General features: G+C 42.3%; 1 protein-coding gene across 4 annotated transcripts in view; it reads left to right on the top strand.

Moving 5' to 3' along the window:
• The window catches only part of Ark2n (arkadia (RNF111) N-terminal like PKA signaling regulator 2N), an 87,225-nt gene that overhangs the window by 13,305 nt on the left and 67,920 nt on the right, over positions 1 to 6,000 (top strand). The window lies entirely within an intron of this gene.

The raw sequence follows: 6,000 nt of genomic DNA, 5'->3' as shown, positions 1-6,000 counted from the left end.
AAGACAATGGTGGTTTTATGTTTTTAAGGAAAAGTTGTCAAATCAATAGTATTTACATTCATAAAGTAGCATAGTATTTGCTTATAATAATAGTTTGTATTAATTGAGTCATAGATCTAGACCAGGGTATTATATACTGTTTGCATATCCTATAGCTGCTGTTTTGAAAAAGTAATTCATTTCTAAAGACTTGTGTTGTTCTATTAATAACACATTTATAGGTAAAGTCAGTGCTCAGAGGAAATGAGCCAAAATGTTAAGATTCTATTTCAATACTTTAATAAAGGTATTTTTAGAATATATTTTTATTTATGTGTGTGCGTGTTTGCCTGCTTGTCTGTATGCACTGTGTATTCGAGAGTGCGTGTGTGTGTGTGTGTGTGTGTGTGTGTGTGTGTGTGTGTGTGTGTGTGTGTGTGTGGGTGTGTGGGTGTGGGTGTGTGTGTGTGGGTGCTTTCAAGGCCAGGAGAGGGCATGGGAACCCCTAGAACTGGAGTTACAGGTGGTCAGGAGCTGCTTGGTGTAGGTGCCTGGGACTGAGCCCAGGTTCTTTGCAAGAGCAGCAAGTGCTCTTACCCACTGAGTTCCCTCTCCATCCCCATCAGTACTTTTGTGTGTGCTGAGACAAGCTCTCCTGTAGCCCAGACTGGCCTTATGCTCCTAATCTTTCTGCCTCTTACAGCATGTACCACCATACCAAGTTTCTTGGTGACAGAACCCATGGCACCAAGCATATTAGGCAAGCACTCTCTACCAGCTGAGCCCTACCCCAGTTCTTGCCTCAGCTTCTTGAACATGCCCTACCATGATTCTCAGCTACACTGGTTTTCCATTTGTTTTAAATATTAAGAGTGTGAATGAGAGGAGTCATTTAGTGCATTTAATGAAAGCCTTTTACTATGGTCTTAATTTTTGTCTTCCCCAAATTTGTATGTTGAGGTCTTAACCTCTAATATTGGCATTAGAAAGGTGAGACCTCTGGGAGGTGATTAGGTCAAGAGAGATCTGCCAGAATGGGTGGGATTAGTGCCTTTATAAAGAGGCCAGAGAACGATTAGATGAGATCAGATCAGGAGTGTTCAGACTGGATTGGCTAGCAGACCCTTGCCAATAGCGGATCTGCCAGAATTGTCAGACCCTTAATACTGGGCTTTCTAGCTGTTATAACTGGGAGAAATATGCTTTGCTGTTTAAGCCATCTAGTCTGATCTGTTATAGTGGTGGCCTGAATATACTAAGGAAACCATTCTTCAAGAAATATTTAAAGAATACTCTTTTTTTTTTTTTTTTTTTTTTGGGTGTGTGTGTGTATGTGTACATACACATACATGTACCTGTGGGGTGTGATCCAATCTGACAGTATGCTTTTGGAGGTCAGGATGGCTTTGTGGAGTTGGGTTCTGGGGACTGAACTCAGGTTGTCAGGCTTATGGAGTAAGCACCTCTACCTACTGAGCCATGCCACCTGCCTAAGGAAACCTTCAAGAATTTAAGTTGGACTGGAAATTTAAAAAGGAACCACCTTTAGAAAGAACTAGTTTTAAGCTGGAGATAATAGTGGCACATACCTTCAATCGCAGTACTCAGGAGGCAGAGACAGGCAAATCTCTGAGTTTGAGGCCAGCCTGTTCTACAGAGCAAGTTCTAGAACAGCCAGGGCTACATAGAGAAACCCTGTCTCTCCCCCAAAAAAACAAAAAACAAAAAACTACTCACCTCAGATAGGAAACCCGTGTCAGACGAAAGTATGGATACCACCAAAGTACAGCTTGGTGAACCATGAATTTTATTGGGGTCACTTAAAGGAATATAGACGAATGGTTACTTAAAGAAGCAGAAATGGCTGGGCAGTAGTGGTGCATGCCTTTAATCCCAGCCTCAGGATGCAGAACAGGAGGATCTGTGAGTTTGAGGCCATCTTAGTCTACAGAGTTCCAGGACAGCCAGAGCTACACAGAGAAACCCTGTCTTGAAAGCAGGAAAAAGAAAAAGAAACAGAAATGACTCAGAGAATCTGGAGCATACTTCACAGCCTGCAGGAAGCTCAACAGGTTGGAGAGTACCCTTTGCAGGTACCTCAGGTGTCCTAAACCTCTTCCAGGTATCTAAGCTGGTTTCTGCTTCTTCCAGGTAGCTGGTCTGGTCTCAAGAGTCTTTGCAGCTTTTATTGCTTTTTCTGGCAAGGAGGGGCCAGGGAATCTGGTTGGTTTTAGGGACTTCCTGAAACTATTTTGAGTTGCTTCCTGCTTAAGGTGCTTCCCTGCTGAATGAAATGTTTCAATCTCTGAGGAAACTGTTACACAACAAAAAGCAGCAGTCCTCTTTAGCCTTTTAAGTATATTTTTACTATACTTAGGTAAAGTGTAGATATTTTCTTACACAAAAGATATATCTATGTTTGTGGACATCCAAATTCTAAATAGCAACCTTCAAATAAGTTAGGAAAGCTTATTATTTTGTGTGTGTACTGGGTATTTTGCCTGCTTGTATGGGTGTCCCAGAACAGGAGTTTGCATACTCTGGTTACAGATAGTTTTGAGCTGCCATGCAGATGCGGATGCTGGAAATCAAACCTGGGCCCTCTGGAAGAGCAACCAGTGCTCTTAACTGCTGTTTTCTCCAGCCTTTGGGAAACTTACTTTTGGCAATTTATTTGTTAGGCTTTGTGTGTGTGTGTGTGTGTGTGTGTGTGTGTGTGTGTGTGTGTGTGTGTGTGTGTGTGTGTTGGGGGGGTGTTGGGAATTTAGACAAGATCTCATTATGTAGCCCTGGCTAGCCTGGGAACTTAATATGTAGACCAGGCTGGCCTTGAATTTGCACTGTTTCTTCTTTCTCTGCTTCCTAAACCCTTGGCTTATTTATTTGAGACAGGATTTTGTTTTAAAGCTCAGGCTAGCCTTGAACTTCTCATCTTCCTGCTTTAGTTTCTCAGATGCTAAGATTGCAGGCAGACACTGGTATGTATGGCTTAAAATATTTTTTAAAGGGGTCTTTGGCTGAAGAAAGCTTTGTTTTAAAGGATTCTGTTTTAAACATTGCAGAATGTAGTTGTTTCCCTCAGGAAAAGCTGAGGTAGAAACCTTGTAAGTTGAAGGCCAGCGTGGACAATTGAGCCAAACCCTGTCTCAAAATAAAATTGAAAAGGGGCTGGGAATGTAGCCCAGTGGTAGAGTACTTGCCTAGCATGCATGAGTCTTTGTTTCAAACCTTAGTAATACAAAAACTTTCATTTATTTCATTTGAAGCAGAATTGGGTTAATTAAACATTGTTTTTTTCTTTCCTTTTTTCACTAGTAGCCCTAGCTGGCCTGCAACTTAATATGTAGACCAGGGTGGCCTGGAACTAGGTGGATCCATTCCCACTTCTGCCTCTGGAGTTCTGGGATTAAAGGTGTATGCCACCATGCTTTGCTCTATTATGGATATCTTAACATAGATCCTACCCCCAGAGGGTTAAGAGTAAGAGACACTGAGCAAGAAGACAGATACACCCAGGGCATGGTGAGTGTGGGCTTCTCAAAGAAGAGTAGCCTTATTTTAGACAGGGTATATAATAGGCATGCTCTAACATATCCAGTTTATGTGATGCTGGGCATCAAACTCAGTCCGAGCCCAAAATTCTTGTCTTTCAAGCATTACAATCTAATTCAGCTTTTGTAGAAATCTAGATGTGTAGAATGCTTGTGTTTGATTATAGGAGGCTGCTAGTGTAGCATGGGCCAGGCTTGAAGCAGGGTAGAAATTCAGAAAGTGTTCTAAATATATCTTTCTAAATATATCTTGGCCATTGACCTACATATTCTTTTCTTAGAAATGAGTATTTATTTCAGGTTAGCTATGATCAGTAATAAGAATTAATAAATTGATCTCAAAACCTAAATGGGTAGTTATCAGTGTAGGAACACTTTGTATTTTATGTGCTAGAGATCAAATCCAAGGCATCATGCTCTACTACAAGGAATCCACTGCATTTGAAGCCCCAAATTACAGCTTTTTAAAAAGCATAAAAATAAGGAACACTATATCATCATCAGTTAAAATAGAAAAGGTGTATGTGGTAGTACCTGTCTGTAATCCCAGCACTTGTGAGGTGGAGGCAGGAAGACTAAGACTGTAAGGCCAATCATTTGTCAGTTGGAGATAGATTCTTGGTTGGGGATGGGAGTTTGTGTATGTGTCCATTCCCCCCTGCCGCCCCCTCCGCTTCTGGCTTGAACCTGTGCAGACCCTATGCTGCTATAGTTCATCTGTGTATTAGTCCTGTTGTGTCTGGAAGACACTTTCCTTAGTGTCATCCATCACCTCTGGCTCTTCCAGTCTTTCCACTTCCTCTTCTGCAGAGTTCCCTGAGTCTGGGGAGAGGAGATGATGAAGATCTTTCTTCATTTAAGACTGAGTGTAACAAAATCTCCCACTCTTTGCACATTGTCCTGTAGCTAGAATTTTCCTGCCTTGCCCACAGTCAGGACAAATCTTTGTCACCCACCAGTCCCACAGCCGCTCAGACCCAACCAAGTAAACACAGAGACTTATATTGCTTACAAACTGTATGGCCGTGGCAGGCTTCTTGCTAACTGTTCTTATAGCTTAAATTAATCGATTTCCATAAATCTATACCTTGCCACGTGGTTTGTGGCTTACCGGCATCTTCACATGCTGCTTGTCGTGGCAGCAGCTGGCAGTGACTCCTTCTGCCTTCCTGTTCTTTCTTTTCTCCTCTCTGTTAGTCTTGCCTATACTTCCTGCCTAGCCACTGGCCAATCAGTGTTTTATTTATTGACCAATCAGAGCAATTTGACATACAGACCATCCCACAGCATTGTCCAGTTGTGGGTCTCTAAATTGGTTCCCATCTATGGCAAGAGGAAGCTTCTCTGATGATGGCTGAGCAAAACACTGATTTATAGGTATAGCAGAATATCCTTAAGAACCATTTTATTGCTATGTTCTTTTAGCAGAATAATAGTATTTGGGTTTCTCCTAGGCCCATCGTCTATCTAATCTCAGGTTCTTGGCTACCTGAGTATTATCAGGCATGGGCTCCATCTCATGGAGTGGGCCTTAAATCTAGCCAGATGGTGGTCCACAACTTTTGTGCCACTATTGTATCAGAGTATCATGCAGGCAGGACACCATTGTTGATAGCTGGGGTTCTAACTGACTTGGTGGTTATCCTTTTTTTTTCTCTGGTAGTGTGCAGAGTACCTTCCAGCACCATAACATTAGTCAGTAGGGGGTGAAGGCTCTAGTGAGTCACCAGCTTGACTTCTCCATGTTGAATATCCATGACTTCACTAGCACTGAGTACTTGAGCATATCTAGAGAGCTGTTGGTTACTACCCAGGTATGTGTGTTACTACTGTACCCTTCAGGTTATTGATTGCCATGCTAGTTGTTGATGTGGTTCATAGGTGTCGTAGCTGGGTAGGACTGTTGCTTACTTCCCTCCTTTGGAAGCTTGCACAGTGCCTTCTGGTACCATGAAAGCTAGTCCTCAGGGAGGAGGCATTCAGGGCAGTTCTAGCTCAGAGTTCTCTGGGCTCTGCTTCTGAAGTGCATCATGTCTTCAGCAATAGGAACTTACCTTCCACCTCTAGGGGCAACCAAAGACAATAGCAACAAACTATATATATGTTTGGGGAATCCCTTGGAAAACCCTGGCCAACAACTCAAAAGAGGGCTTCTCAGTCTGGTTTGGAGTTTTTGTTAAGTGGTCTTTGGTTCTTGGAAGGACCATTGTCAGTCTAGATGAGAAAAGTTTGTCAAAACTATATATATTAGTTTTTTTCTAGGTAAATACTTAATAGCTATGATTCCTTATGGCTTTTCTAGACTTCCTTATTGTTATTTTACCCTCTTTCCTTCTGTTTACTTCCCTCCCCCACCCTAAGGATCCCCCACTTTCCCATTTACCCTATCTGATTACTTGTACCCTGCTATTCCCTTTACTGCCCCCCATCTTCTTTTGTATTTGCCTCCTCCCCCCCTCCAAAAAAGAGT

Source organism: Peromyscus californicus, unplaced genomic scaffold (assembly GCF_007827085.1).
Source record: "Peromyscus californicus insignis strain IS unplaced genomic scaffold, ASM782708v3 Scaffold_17__1_contigs__length_78620276, whole genome shotgun sequence".
NCBI classification, from domain to species: Eukaryota; Metazoa; Chordata; class Mammalia; order Rodentia; family Cricetidae; genus Peromyscus; species Peromyscus californicus.
This window is presented reverse-complemented; position numbering and strand designations above follow the sequence as displayed.